Below are 16,124 nucleotides of genomic sequence, written 5' to 3'. Positions count from 1 at the left end.
AGTGCTATTGTTAAACACTGAATATGTCATCCTATACGTCGTTAACGAATGCAATGCGGATGAACTATGAGATGGATATTAATTAAAACTTTACTGTCTCGTTAAATTGGACTGGGGTGATCTTGGATTCTTATGTTGGATAGTGTTTTAGGAACTGTTCGTTGTCAGTAGCTAGGTTTAAAATTACGTAGATTCAACGTGGTATTAGTGTAATGTCATCTACATACACTTCTAAACTGATATAATACAGAGGTAATATTGTTTTGTTTGTTTGCACCCTAAAGGCTCCAAAACTGCTGAAACGATTTGAGAATTGTATTCTACTGTTGATAAGCTACTCTTTCCCTGTGTAACATAGGCTATAAATATTTTTTCTGGGTACGGGCAGTAATTGTCACATTACAACCGCTTCCCTTGGGCACTACTGCGATGCCTTCTTGAATAATTGGGCTATCTATCTCTCTTATTGTTTTTTTTTTCTTTTGGGACAATCTCTTCAGCTTTACAACATTCTGTACTTTCGAAAGAAATACAAAGCAAGTAAGTAAAGCCTACAATATTACACGCATTTGATTGATCACAATTCTGTGCGCTTGCGTTTAAATAGGCCACGAAAGTGGAAAGTCTAAACGTGAGGCGAATGCTACAAACTAGTCTAGATAGGCTCAATGTATAGTAAGGCTGTTCTCCTTAGTATATCATATTTAAAGGTTTATTGGTTGAGTTCGAGCCAAAGTTTGTGACGGCTAGGATGAGTGTCGGTGCTCGGAAACTGTACTATGTATGTTTGAGTATGCGCTTAACTAAAGGCAAATAAATTATCTTGATATGTCTTTTTTTTATTTTAAAAGTTAACTAAAAATAAATTGCGTCTAAAATGCTATGTTATGTTATCGAAATATATAACAAGAACGAGCATTTACCCGCGGTTTCACCTACGTCCCGGGAGGCTTCCTACCGTATAAGGTAGGTATAACCCATATAACTCGGGGATAGTGTAGCTTCTCGACAGTGAATTTTCAAATCAGTACGGACCTTTTAGGGCACAAACAAACAATAAAAATACCTCTGTTCTCTTAAAATATATATACAAATCTGCAGAATATAAGTTCTCAACAAACTTTACAGAGCGGTTCAGAATTTCGCGCTGCAGTTTGACGAGGTTACTCGCGCATGCGTAGTAATGTTGTTACATTTGGTCTATCAGTCTCTAGAAATCAACTTCAGAACAGCACCATTATTTGACGTTCACTGTAAATAAGAAAATCAATTCCCCATCAGCAAAACAGCTGTTTCACGCACGCTTACACGCTAATTTCAGAACGAAAGCAAATCTGTCTGTCTGTTCATGATTACTGAGGTAATTTGTGTGGCAACATGGAGAAGAAAATGACTAGCGGAGGTACCATAACGGAAATCTCCTAAGAAAGTAGCGCGCCAACATGCGGGTGTGAGGGACGAGGAACGTTACTGTCTTCGCCCTTATACATACGTCTTCTTTGGACACGAGCATTTTTTGTAAGACCAAAAATCGTAGACAGATGTCTCGAAGAACAAGAACGCCTCGTTGGTTCACTCGTAACTGATCGTACCTGTACCTGTTTGACCAGGAAGGCTCCTATTTTCTTAAGTCACATATGATCCCTCCCGCTGTGGGTGCAGCGTGATTGAGTGTCAGACTCTTACTGACTAAAACCCATCATGTTCCTTCTTAAGCCTTTTATGTACCAGCGCCGCGGTAACTCGCGCGAACAATCCCGCAGCCCCTGCGCTTGACCTACCTGCATTATGGCATCTCCGCTCATATTTCCTTACTCCGTGTGTAGCACCGTGAGAATCTAGTTTATGGTAACATGGCTGCTTGAAGCTATGGGTTGGAACGTCGTTAGAGTAATGATTTACCATAATATGTATGTATTATACAGCGGAAGAGCTTGTTTGTGTGTTAATCTCGGGAACTTACTGGTCTGATTTGACTTTTAAACGCGAGTAAAACCACGAGAAACACCTAGCTGCACCCATTATTGGCAAACAACCCTTGCGTTAGGTCACAAGGGGTGTACCGAGGTCGCGGGGGCTCGGCTCTGAAGGTCACGTGACTCATGCTGATGTAACCCAGCTTTCACCGTGCCGGAATTAGTGTGTGCCATGAACCATAATACGGGCTGTGTTCTTATATGTTTAGAAAAAAATACGTTATAATTATAATAAAATGCAAAACAAATATATGGTTATCATAATAATTAAAACTTTTAGAAGTCTCTTGATTAATAAAATCTATTTTAAAAGAATTTACTGTTGTGACACGATTTCAATAGCAGACTAGTCCTGGTTAAAGATCTCTTCTCATACAGAGAAGGAATTACCATTGCTCACCACATCACGAGCGCTCAAGTCATAATATTAAGTACGAAAGAGTTACCGCTGCCCTGGTACTCAAAAGGTTCCAGAAGGTACATGGTGGGTTTAGTCTGACTCTTCGCTGCACCCACAGCGGCTGCTGCTCATCAGATGCTGTCCCATCTCAAAAAAAATCTTGCATCCATAGTCAGATGAAACTTCCAGACTCGTGCAATAGCAAATCAAAGTCTAGCCCATCACGCCACTACTAACCTTGACTGTAACCATAGCAGCTGAAGAAATCAAGTAATGCATAATATTTTCCCTTCTACAATAATAGATATACAGCCAAACGTTTGGCAGGCAGGCGATCCCCCGATAAACGTTATTGCACCAACCTTGACCTATTTGTGAGTGACGCAATGCGTACCCGGTGTTCTGATTTTCGGGATGTATGTACGAGAGAAGGGAATAAATCATTATGTGTGTAAAAGCAATGCAGGTATTAGAAGCTACTTTGAGGAAAACAGCCCGAGTATTTTTTAAACTAGATATAAAACTGAAGAGTTTCATTTGTTTAAAGCGCCTAATTTCAGGAATTATTGGTCTAAACGCGCATCTCGCAAGAGCCTGGTCCGATTTGAAAAAATCTTTCAGTGCTAGATAGTCCATGTATCAAGGAAGGCTTATAAACTTTTGTATCTTGGTTCTCAAAGTGGTTTCCAAAGGACGCGGTCGGAAGCTACTCTTATAAGCAAGTTTTCTTTCGGCGCTTTTGCTAATTCCAATAAAGAAAGACAAAGTGAAATATATTGTTGTCGGATGAAATGAACTATGTAGGTAGCTCTTGGCAGAGGCCCTAAGAAAATCTAGATGACTGTTACATGTTCTACGTATAGTTGTTACTGTAACCGCGTTTTAACCACAATCCCTGCGGTTAATAACTATATCATATAATTTGTAGGTTCAGCTTTACTATGTCTGAGTTATAAAATACCTTGTTATGTAATGTTTTCTGTTACATTTGCTTAAGGAACAATTTCATGTACCTGGATGATAACTGTGTATCTCCTCTCAATATTTATGCTTTATCATTAGCCTTTTTACTTTCCCATTGTTGAAGAAGTCAGATAGGCAGTCGCTCATTGTGGCACATTGGTACTCAGTTGCATCCGGTTAGACTGGAAGCCGACCCCAACATAATTAGGAAAAGGCTTGGGATGATGAATCAAGTAAGATCTGGCATCACTCCAAAAACACCACCCTCATTCCTAGAATCGCAAACCAATATTTATTATACTTTCGCTTTGTCATAGAGAACGGTGACGTCATTGTTTAGGGGTGTCTAGAAAAATAACAAGATTCCATGCCCGCAGTGACTCTTGAACAGTCTCAAAGCATCTCCTTTTTTTTGATCGAAAATCCTCAAATGACTCCTTCCGCTGTGGGTTAGCAGGAGTGAGGGAGTGTCAGACTCTTACTGACTAAAACCCTCGTAGGCCTTTTATATACCAGGGCCGCTGTAACTATTTCGAACAATCCTCTGCCTAAGTTTACGTAGGCTTGGCCGGCTCAGCTTTAGCAGACTTAATCAGGCTTAATTCCTAAGCCTTCAGAATCACAGGAATACAGTACTAACCAATTAAAATCTGGCAACACTCCAGATGAGACCCTCATTCCTAGAAAAATAAACCAATATATTTACAATACTTTTCGCATTGTCATAAGAGTATGGTGACGTCATTGTGTAGGGGTGACTAGGCGACTTCTAGGGGTGGCTAGGCGACGTCTAGGCGGGGTTGTAGTAGCGACGACAAAGATCGCGTGAACTAGTTCGTGAATGATAACGGTTATTGCTATTATATTCCGTGTCTTCATAACAAAGGAATTGTCAATTTACCTCGAGGGGTTGTTTTTCTAGTGACAACGATCGGGTTGCGGGATTTTGCTATGTTAGCTTACGGTTTTAGAATATCGGAATTATCTTTAGAAGCTTGAGTTTTTTTACCAGTTACAATATAAATATCCTCAAACCTGTCAGTTTCTATTTTTTTCCAGTGCATCAGTATTCCAATTAAGTTATCCATTACTAATATTATAAATTTTCTCTTGAACGCTAAAACAACTTCACCGCCAGGGGTGACAATCTTAATAGTGGCAAACGAGAAAACGTATCATTATAGGTCTGCAAAATGAAGTGAGACAGTAAATACATTGAGGTCCTTACATGGAAGTGTCATTTTAATTTGGTAGTATTATAATGTAAGATATTAAAGAAACTGAAATATAGATGGCGTTATTTGTAATGACGATGATGCGCGATTGCGTAGTAGTTATGCTTAGGTGTGTAAGAGGGCGCTATCACATCTTTTATTGGTTCTACTCTTACCCTATCTTTTTTTTCAGCTAAAATAAAAAAATAAATAATAAAAATTTTGAGTTGCATATTGAAGCAATTACTAAAATTTAATGTTTATTATCAATTAGCCAGAAATAAAATAAAATTCAAGAATTTATTTTCTACTGGCAACATTAAATCCATTTTCTACATGCAACATTATGCAAAAATTGTCAATCAAACAAATTTGGCTGCCGGTTTGCGCTGAAGTGCTTTTCGGTGTCTTGTTTGTTTTTCCAGATTTTTATCCCTATTAGTGCTTTATCCACCTAAGTCCGTTAAGTTGAGCCTCTGCTCCTTCGGCCGTGTCGATTTTGTGCTTGAGGTGATCGAAATCTTGTGAATTTTGTGCTTGAGATAGGACTCGTTGACCCGTTTTGTGATAATTAATATTTATCATGTCTAATAGAAAGTGTTGTGTTCCCGGATGTACAAATGGCTTAGGTAAGCATTTATCAACATCCTTAAAACAAATAGTCGTCATTTTGTCACGACTCCACTGAATTCTAACTTGTTACCCTTTTTTTCAGACACTACGGGGTATTTACATAAATTCCCTAATCCAGATAAGGATAGGCAGCTATTTAATACATGGGTCTTTCATATTGGTGGTGACATTTTGCAACTTGAAAATAACCATATTTTCAAATACCGCCGCGTCTGTAATGATCATTTCGAACCAAAATATTGGTGCCGGAATAACCGACTTGCCAAAGGAGCTGTACCTACAAAAAACATGCCAGGTTAGTTTTAGTAAAATACCCAAATTAAGGTACCTGTTTACCTTAAAGAGTACCTAAGTCTCAAATTTCTAGAGTTGATGTTAGAAAGAAATAAACAGTCATGTTATTTGAGTTTAAAGTAAACTTTCCAAATCACAAAATGAAAAGCTGCAGTAAGTCTAAAACATCTGAATAGAGATTTCTTTGGAGCCACAATTTCTGTATGTACGCAGTATGTCATACAAGAGTTTCTATATTACATTTCAAAATTTACTATATTTATAATTCATATTATTTTATCGTTGTTTACAGGATTATCTTGCTCGAAATTCAGCATTGAAAAAAGAGCACTAAGACCTCTTCAGATTTCAGGACCGTCTACATCAAAAGGTATATTTTATCATATACATATAAACAAGCAATTCATTTTTATACATACATACATACATTTACATTACGTATGTACTAGCTTCCACTTGCGGCTTCGTCCGCATGGTGTATTGATAAAAAGTGGCCTATGTCTTAATCCAGGGTATCACCTATCTACATACCAAATTTCAACCAAATCGGTCCAGCCATTTTTGAGTGAAGTTATTTCAAAGATCATTTATTCCTACAAATTAGGCTGAAATTGAGTAACTTGAATGTCACATTTACCAAAAATCCTTTGCTATTTTTAATTTGTTGTAATACTTAAATAGCACTGCATTACACAATTTTGGTACCCTCTTGACTGAATGAATAGGTAATGAATCATAGATCAAATGTTCCAAACATAATATGTGGTATCCATAACGTCTAGTTTTCAAGGTACATGTCAATTATGATTTCTACTACTCTCACTTAGGCATACAAAAAACCATTACCATGTCTGAAATAATTTACTTTTGTATTACTTTGTTTTGTTTAATACTTGTTTCTTTTCAATAATGTCAACATATTTGTGCATAATATGCGGCACCCATGCGGACAGCATATAGTGTAATTGATAGATAGACACTAGCAATAAATGATGTAATAATAACATATACTAATCACTGAATATTATTATTTACAGAACCTGCGCATCTACATATACACTCACAAGGTTCAATTGAAGATGTACAAATGAAAGAGAATCTTGGTGAGTGATCCTACATACAAGCATTTAATCAGCAATTATTTTACACATATTCTGTCCTGGAACTCCTTCATGCGCCCGGATAAAATGTAGCCTCTCTCGATAAATGTGCTAATTTACCTTAAAATCATCTTAAATTGAATTATTTTTGTTGTTCCTGAGTTATAATTTTGCAAACAATTAAAGTAAACTAGCCTCTCTATAAACCTATCCCTTAAGACAAGAGTGATTGATGAAATACAGTTTGTTAAATTACATTTATATGTCATATGCATAAGTCCTAAAATGTTAACATCCTTATCACTACATAGTATAAAACAAAGTCGCTTTTTCTGTCATGTGTCATGTTGTATGTCCCTATGAACGCTCAAATCTTTAAAACTACGCAACGGATTTTGATGCGGTTTTTTGTAATAGGTAGAGTGATTCAAGAGGAAGGTTTTTATGTATAATAACATACATTAAATACTGGGGAAATACTGTTATCCCGTGCGAAGCCGGGGCGGGTCGCTAGTTGATATTATAAACTATATAAAAGAAAAAGTAACTTTGTCTAGTAGTGGGCTGGCTTTAATTAATTCAATATGATTCAAATAATGGTTACTCAATATGAACTGCTACATTCATGATGATGGTAATGATCATCAGCTTAATTGGTTTGTATATAATAGGCACACATTTCTTACCAAATATGTTAATGACCTTTCAGATCCTGTCACTTCAGAATCTCAGTCTGTACACAGTGATAGACAGCCTCATAGTGAAGAAGAAAATGTTGAGGTGGTGAAAGATCTTGGTAAGCAACACAATTGTAATCAAACTTAATAACTTCAAAGCTGAGTTTGCTTGTTACACTCACTATCATGGTTTATTAACTAGGTACTGATTTATAGATTTAATACATATTTCAATCATGGGATACTTTCACACACAACTAGCTTTGATGCTATCTCACTCATATGTACTCTTAAATTCTGCAATTTTTATTCATATGATTCTTATTATTTTTTCAGTGCATCGCAAAGTTAAATGTGTTAGTAAGAAGGCGGTAAAACAGGTTGCTGTTACGAAAACTGAGCGTGCTCTGTATCAGAAAATGCTGCAAGTTGGTGTGAAACTCAGCAAATGCCGTAGCAAGGTTAAAAAGCAGGCAATCAAGATCAAGGCCCTGCAAAATATTACTACAAACCCTCAATTTTTAGAAACTCTAGACAAAATGTCTAGCACATCAAAAATTTTAACTTTGCTGCAGTTCAGGGAGCACAAAAAGGAAAAAAAAGGCCGGCGTTTCACATTAGAGGAAAAAATTGTAGCTTTGACTATCCTCAAGCAAAGCCCAAAAGGATACAGATTCCTGAGGAAAATCTTTATCCTGCCATCACGCCAAATTTTAATAAAATTAATTAATATGGCAGATATAAATGCTGGTATCAATAAAAATTTGATGGCACAAATAAAAAAAGCCACACTTAAAATGAAACCAGAGCACAAATTATGTGTGGTTCTTTTTGACGAAATGTCACTAAAACCGAATGTGGCATACAATGAAAGGAAGGACAGAGTGAGTGGGTTTGTAACCAATGGGCAAGAGACACTGCCTGAGTATGCAGATCATGCGCAGGTATTTATGATAAGAGGACTTATAAAAAATTATAAGCAACCCGTTGCATACACATTTTCTCAGTCTGCCACAAAGGGACCAGAACTGGCAAAACAATTAAAGGCTGTCATCACAGAACTACAAAATGCTGGTCTTAATGTGGTAGCAACAGTGTGCGACCAAGGAACAAATAATGTTAACTGCATTAAATTCTTGTTACAAGAAACAAGAGGTATTCTGTTAAGAAAATCAGAAGAACCTGAGGGAAATATTATTTTAATAAATAAACAGGAAATCATTCCCTTGTATGACCCACCTCACTTAATGAAATGTATAAGAAATAATTTAATAACGAAAAATCTACTATATAAAAAAGACAACAAAATGCTAATGGCAAAGTGGGAACACATAACTGCACTGCACCAAGAAAACCCAGGCTACAAAGGCATAAGACTGGTGCCAAAATTAACAGACTCCCACTGCATTCCCAGTAAAATTCCACGGATGAAAGTTAAATTTGCTACGCAACTATTCAGCCAAACTGTAGCATCAAATATGGGCTACCTAGCAGGTAAATAAACTTTATTACATAATGTTTTCACATTGCATTATTTTATCGATACTTATATATTATAAAGCTGAAGATTTTTTTGTTTGTATGTTTTCTTAACCATGCTAATCTGAAGAACCAATCCAATCACCAAGGTCGATCAGGTCTAATTTGAAATAATCTTTCACCGTTAGATAGCTCATTTATTGAGGAAGACTAAAAGTGACTTTTAATCTGGGTGCGCGAAGTAGCTTTCACGGGATGCGGTAGAACCGCGGGCGGAAGATTGTATAGTAAAAGTTTTCACAAATTAAAAACTGCTCCCAGTTCAGATTTAATAATAACAAGTTTCTTATTGATGACTAGATGCCATAGTAGCCAGTGTATCTGCCTGCCACAGGAGGTCGCGGGTTCGATTCCCGCATAAGTCAAACATTTATGTGTGTGGGTGTTTCTACATATGTACACTATGTTATGTTATTTATAAAATATTTATATTTATATAAGTTCATTTATTGGTTGTCTGCTGTACCCAAATTACAAGCAAGCAATGCTTTGTTTGGGACTAGATTGCGTTGTAAGAACGTGTGAGGAATATTTATTAATATTTTTTTTCTTATTTTTTTGCAGAAAAAGGAATAATCTCTCAAGATGCGCAAAATACAGCGGACGTCATCTTGTTTTTTGACAAACTTTTTGACTCCATTAACGGAAGCTTCGGGAAAAGGAAGCACAGTAAACCACTGCTGGGACCTGCGACGCCGAACTCAATACATCACAAAACATGGATGGAGGCAAAAATATTTTTAAAAAATATGAAATTTGTGAATGTAAAAACCTCGAATGTGGAGTATGTTCCCACCTTAAGTAACTGGGTATGGACACTAGAAGGAATAGAACTGCTTTTAAAAAAAATTGCTGCGAAGTACGGAGTGACATCGGTTTGGTTGCGGCATCTGAATCAGGATCCAATAGAAAATTTTTTTGGATCGATAAGGAGTCAAGGATGCCGCAACGTAAACCCTACTCCAGATGGATTTGAAGCAGCATTTAGCAGCCTTTTAATAAACAGCCTATCTAGTGTCCATGCCCCAGGGACAAATTGTGAGGCAGATAATTGCCACGCTTTGCATGAAGTTCTCATCACAAGCGGGGCCTGCAAAGAACAAATAAATTGTGAGCTCTCTGAGATTCCGGACATTGAATTTACAGCCCTTGAAGACAAAAGCGACCCCCGTATAATTGGGGGGCTACAATATGTTAGCGGTTATTTTATTAAAACCGCTAAGAAGAAAGTCTTCAAGGGTTGTAGTGAATGTAAAAAAAATTTAATGTCCGATCAGGAACACGATTATTTAAAATATAGAGAGTATGCTAATAAAAAATGGCTTTGCAGTCCCAGCGACTCTCTCTTAAATTGTGTTTCGAATCTGCAGGATATAAATTACACAATAATTAAAAAATGTTTGGAAAAAAAATATTTAAAAGATTTCATCAAAACATTAATATTTATACATTTGAAATTCGATTTCATAAAATGTGAAATTCATAAAGAAAAATTAATAGACTTTTTAATCAATATATCCTGCAGATTCTTTATTTACAATTACTGTAAAGATATTAATAAAATATTAATAAATAGGAGAGAGTGTGATGATGATACGGATTCCTATAAGCTAAAAGCGAAAAAATTATACATGAAATGTTTTAAAAGAAAAAAATAAATTATATTAAAGGTTATCAGTGTTTTATTTATTGAAAAACATCTTATAAATATTAAACAAAAAGAAACAAAAATCTACCTAGACCCAGTAACCACTGCTTTATGTAGCTATATGTATATATATTGACAAATAGTTTCTTAAACCTGCGTTCAGAAGGCGCCACTTGTCTTACTTAGTTTGGTAGTCGAGTTGGACCTCTATTTCATAATATAAAAAGTACTCTGTGTTCACCGCTGAAAGGATATAAAGTTTTGGCACATTTATTCAAGAATGCGCTATTTTTTGTCCGGGTGCAGGAAGTCGAAAACTGCTAATGACTAATAACTCCGTTAATTCTATAAAAGTCCATACTCAAATAAGTAAAAACGAACAGACAAGGACTGACCTACTTCGTATTCATGAGAATTTCATCCTGTCGGTTCTAAAATATAAAGTTGTCTCATATAAAGGAGGGGAGGCGCCATGCTTTTATGGCGTTTCTGAGAAAACTGACGCACCATATCTACTTGAAAACACAATTAATGGGACAAAAAGAAGGGTAGATCACGCTATTCTATTTTATTCTGAGAATTTTCCTCTGAACGATACCAAAGTAGGTACTTGCTATGTTCTTAGTTTTCTTGGTCAAAAATATTTGACTTTGATTCTATGTAGAGTGGTGGAGACAAATCAGTTATTATAGTATGTTTTTTTTTTTAAATCATCAAATGACCCCGCTGTGGGTGCAGCGTGAGGAAGTATCAAACTCTTACTAAAACCCACCATGTTCCTTCTCAAGCCTTTTATGTACCAGGGCCGCGGTAACTCGTGCGAACAATCCCGTATCCCCGCCAGATATATGTAGTATATTGTCTGGTGGTTAAAACACCAGCCTAGTAATAATGTGAAGGTTCGATTCAAGGTCAGGCAAGGTGAGGAAGCCCCGAGGACACGGTGGACCACACAGTCCAGGTGTGCCCCGCATGGGAAGGGCACCGCCGGGTCCTCGTCGAGGCTTTGGGCGGCGGCGACCTCTCGCGTCCGGCCCTGGTTCAGGCCATGGTCCGGGGCGAGAGGGAATGGGATGCCGTCGCCTCTTTCTGCGAAGCGGTCATGCTCGAGAAGGAGGAGGCGGAACGCCAGAGAGTACGCACCTCTCATCCCGGCCGCCGCGCTGGACCAAGTAGACCATGGCATGGCACCATGGGCGCCGGGTGTCGCGTGATGACTCCCGGCCACCGTAGGCGTGGGTCTGTGGGCGGTGAGTTCGGGTGGCTCATCGTCCCTCTGTCTGCTTAGACGACAGACCCGTGTCGACGGCGCGCGTTGACTAAAACCCTCGTAGGCCTTTTATATATACTCCCTCACTGCTGCTAACCCACAGCGGGAGGGGTCATTTGATGATTTTTGACGTCGGAAAAAAAAGGCAAGGTGAGGAAACCTGGACCTCAAAGTCTATATTCACAAACTGCGCCTTGCGTGATAAATGCTCAATCCTTCTCTGTATGAGAAGACTTTCGAACATGACAGTTCATTTTCAGAGGTCCTTAACCTTCTTGCAAATCATAAACATCAGTGAGTCAAGCAAAACAAACGTCTACCTACACATTAAGAAATCTTTACATCCTTATTTCTTACCTTCCATATTATTCGGACAAAGATATCAACATTGTGAATCGTTTTTGACCCGAAGACAAAAGCTTTGAGGAAATGCTTGGTTGAGTAAGTTGAAGTATGATGTCAGTTGAGACTAATCTAGCTACGAATAGAATGAAGCTGAAGAGTTTGTTTGCTTGAACGTCCTTATCTTACAAACTAGGTATAGCACACATTACTAAATGGTTACTACGTAAACTGGACGTAGTTATGCAGAAACGTTCCAACCCACTGTACGCGTAAATGCTTATATCTCAAATTAAACTTGAATTTGAGATATAAGCATTTACGCGTTTCAGTTGTATTCTTTTTTATTCTAACTAGTAAAGGTACTAGAGGTTTTATTGTTGAATTATAATGAGTTTAGATAACCATATGCTAAATTTTAGGCTGTTCAATCACAATAACTCGATTTCGGGTGACTTGTGGGTTGGAACGTTTCTGCATAACTACGTCCAACTATAGGACCGATTTGCAAAATCTTTCAGTGTTAGACTGCACCCTCATCGAGGTAGGCTAGTGGGTACATTTTATCCTGGTGGGTGAAGTAGATACCTCTGGACGCAGGCCACACTGCGAGGGACAGCTATTAAAGTAGGCAAATAACGCTAAAATATAAAGACGGGATGTTACTTGTGAGATGACGGCAGATAGAAGAGTATGGAAGAAGAAAACATGCTGCGTCAACCAAATAAAATTGTGATGAGGGCAGGAGGGTGATGATAATAGTTTTATTCTATCACTAATTATTTATTCATTTGGTCAAAAATCCCTTAGGATAAAGTCAATACCTTAGTTTTTTATCTCAAGCATGTCATTTCACGGTGGCCATTGACCATCTGTCATATCATATGGCGGTCCATTCAGTGTGCAGTAACGGCCGGTTCACACATGTCTCCGTTTTACTGTCCCGTTTTATCGTGTACGTTTTTTTTTCGTCGATGGCGTATGTAGTTGTATACAGAATACTGTGCCATGTGTGAAGTCACTCATACAACTAAATACGCCATCGACGAAAAAAAAACGTACACGATAAAACGGAACAGTAAAACGGAGACATGTGTGAACCGGCCGTAAGGTAATATGCGTTCGGCGGTCCATTCAGTGTGCAGTAACGGCCGGTTCACACATGTCTCCGTTTTACTGTCCCGTTTTATCGTGTACGTTTTTTTTCGTCGATGGCGTATGTAGTTGTATACAGAATACTGTGCCATGTGTGAAGTCACTCATACAACTAAATACGCCATCGACGAAAAAAAAACGTACACGATAAAACGGAACAGTAAAACGGAGACATGTGTGAACCGGCCGTAAGGTAATATGCGTTCACGACATACGATGTATGAAGTCCAGTAATTGAACTTTAACTAGAGTAGGGCTTGGTTGTGTTTGGCAGCGTCTCGCGGTTTCACCTGCGTCCCGGGGGAACTTCTTATCGAGGATGGATAAAATATAGCTTAGGTATATCACTCGGGGATAATGTAGCCTCCTTACAGAAGAATTTTTCAGATTGCCTTTAGGCGCATATAAAAAAACCTTTTCATAGTTAAGCTGTGTTTACTCCGTCAGTTTCTGTCTCTTTTTCTCCTACGACTACTAACTACTGAAAAAGCTTATAACTGTTGGGTGTTAACTGGCAGATTTTTTTTGATCGGACCCAGACGCTATTATTCCTGAGATTATCGCGTTTATCCAAAAAAATCTATATTAACTATAAAACCTAATTATGTAGTAGTGTTAAAGTATTAATAAGTCCGAGGCAGGCATATCGGTGGTTTGAGTTAATGTTTTCTTGTGACAAAGTTATACCAAAATACAATTTTTTGGATCACATCATGTCGCAGTTTTTGTGCACTTTATATTTTAAAAGCTTTTTATTTTTATCCGCCACTCGCTTAAGCTTTGGTTTCCTAGGAAAGCGGTGCCGTCATATAGCGGCCGTAATACAGCGGTGAATGACGTCACTAGAACGTTGTCTATGTAAAGGGCTTATTACACTTGACTAAATTCAGTCGTCTAAATGATTCAGTCACTAAATTCAGTCAAATGTAATCGCATTTAGGAAGGTAGTTTTCATTAAATCATTTAGAAACCTAATTAGACAAACCTATTTAGACGACTGAATTTAGTCAAATGTAATAAGCCCTAAATGGGGCGGTTTCCTAGAGAGCGGTAACTGACACCTTAACTTCAAAAAGCGGTGCCGCCATTTGCATGACGGTCGTCTTGTCGGTGTCAGATGGTTTGGTGAACGTTTTTTTGAAAGCGGTGAAGCTTTTTTAATACGTATTTGTGTTGTTCTTTTCGAAACAACGTAAAAAAACTAGTTCCAACTCTTGGAGCAGCGAGGACGACGAAATTTTAATAGATTTCGTTCGTAACCACGTAGCAATATACAATATAAAAAGTAAAGATTATAGAAAAAGTTAACTAAAACAGAAATTGGTGTCGTGAAATTTGAGAAATATTAAATAAAACAGGTTAGTAAGTATATACAACTAACAAAAAGTTTATGACGGTGTGTTGAAACGGCCGTGGAACTTTCCATATGTCATCACCGTAAAGACGACCGTCTATTTGCGTCCGTAATATTACGGCCGCTATATGACGGCACCGCTTTCCTAGGAAACCCAAGCTTTACAATACAATTATTGTCTGACTACAATAAATTAACTTTTCTGTGTTAACATGATCTAATAGTAATAAGTGTCAATTTTGCTTGTCTTTTATTTCCCTTTGCGAACTGCACAAACAAATAACAACTTTATTACTGTAACATAAGTAACATTATTACTATAACAGGCAAAGATTCAATTGAATTATTATAATTTTCTCGATTTTTCATTGAAAATCAACTGTAATTGCATATGAATTGGATTGATTTTCGCTCGTAATATATTTTTTTTTGCTATAAAAATAATCCAGTTCACTCAACCATAGAAATCTTCACACTGTTATTCAGTCAAGTATTAAGTAGTTGTATCTTATTACTTACTTGACCCTAAATAACATGGGACAGTGAGCATCAGTTATTTTCATTCAATAGATTTACTGGGATCAGCATGGCTATCCAACGAGGTAATGCTGTCAGCCTCTTGGGCACGCTCCCAGTCGACAGCGATGGGGACGAATTTTTTTGATGACTTTAGTTGTTTTTTACTAGAATAACCCAAAATTTTAATATTTTTGACTTTATAAAAATTGTAAGGAGATGAAAATGTTTTTTACCAAATAAAAATGACAAAAAGTGATTTCGCCCAACGTGGGGCTCGAACCCACGACCCTGAGATTAAGAGTCTCATGCTCTACCGACTGAGCTAGCCGGGCAGTGAGAGCCGATGCGAAATTGTGGATTGGTATCTACACCGTGGTTACAATTTATTTTTAAACAATTTTTTAATGTTGTGGCTAGGTTTACCCGTTACTGATAGTCTCTGATAGTCTATCAGTAACTTATCTGACAGATGAAGTATAACTTTTGGTTTCACAGGTCTAAGATAGCAATATCTGGCAGGAATTATAAGCAGCATTTATCTGACAGATAGCATTAACTATCAGGGAACTAACTGACACCTTATCGGTAACCAGTAAACCGGGCCTTGATGTTAAGAAAACAGTAACTTATCATCATTATTTAATATGGGAAGCATTTCGACTTTTCAAGGGCTTACTCATTTTTAATTATTTAACAAGGTTGCCATCAGAAAATAATCGTGTAAAAGTAGGCAGTTATGTTAATTTTAATATTTACATATTTACTATGGTTACATGAATGAAAGGTGAAATTAACTTAGATTAAATTTTTACTTAACATATTCGAAATACTATTTTTGATACAATTTGTGTATTTTCCCTTCGATACAAATAATGCTGGGACCAGAAAAAAATAAGATTTTTGGCTAGAGACCCATTTAAAATGTATATCAAACAAGTTTGTTTATTTATGCAAGATTTTCGAAGGGTTATTGAAAATAGTATGTATTTTTCTCATTATTTGTATGGTGTTTGTATTAATAATGTTATTTATTTTCAGGT

General features: G+C 37.2%; 1 non-coding gene across 1 annotated transcript; it reads right to left on the bottom strand.

Moving 5' to 3' along the window:
* Positions 1–15,343: 15,343 nt before the first annotated feature.
* On the bottom strand, positions 15,344–15,416 carry Trnak-cuu. Its single transcript has one exon. It is a non-coding gene; the product is annotated as a tRNA-Lys (tRNA).
* Between the last annotated feature and the right edge of the window lie 708 nt (positions 15,417–16,124).

This window comes from Helicoverpa zea, chromosome 28 (assembly GCF_022581195.2).
Source record: "Helicoverpa zea isolate HzStark_Cry1AcR chromosome 28, ilHelZeax1.1, whole genome shotgun sequence".
NCBI classification, from domain to species: Eukaryota; Metazoa; Arthropoda; class Insecta; order Lepidoptera; family Noctuidae; genus Helicoverpa; species Helicoverpa zea.
The sequence above is the reverse complement of the archived record's forward strand: the minus strand, read 5'-3'. Positions and strand labels throughout refer to the sequence as shown.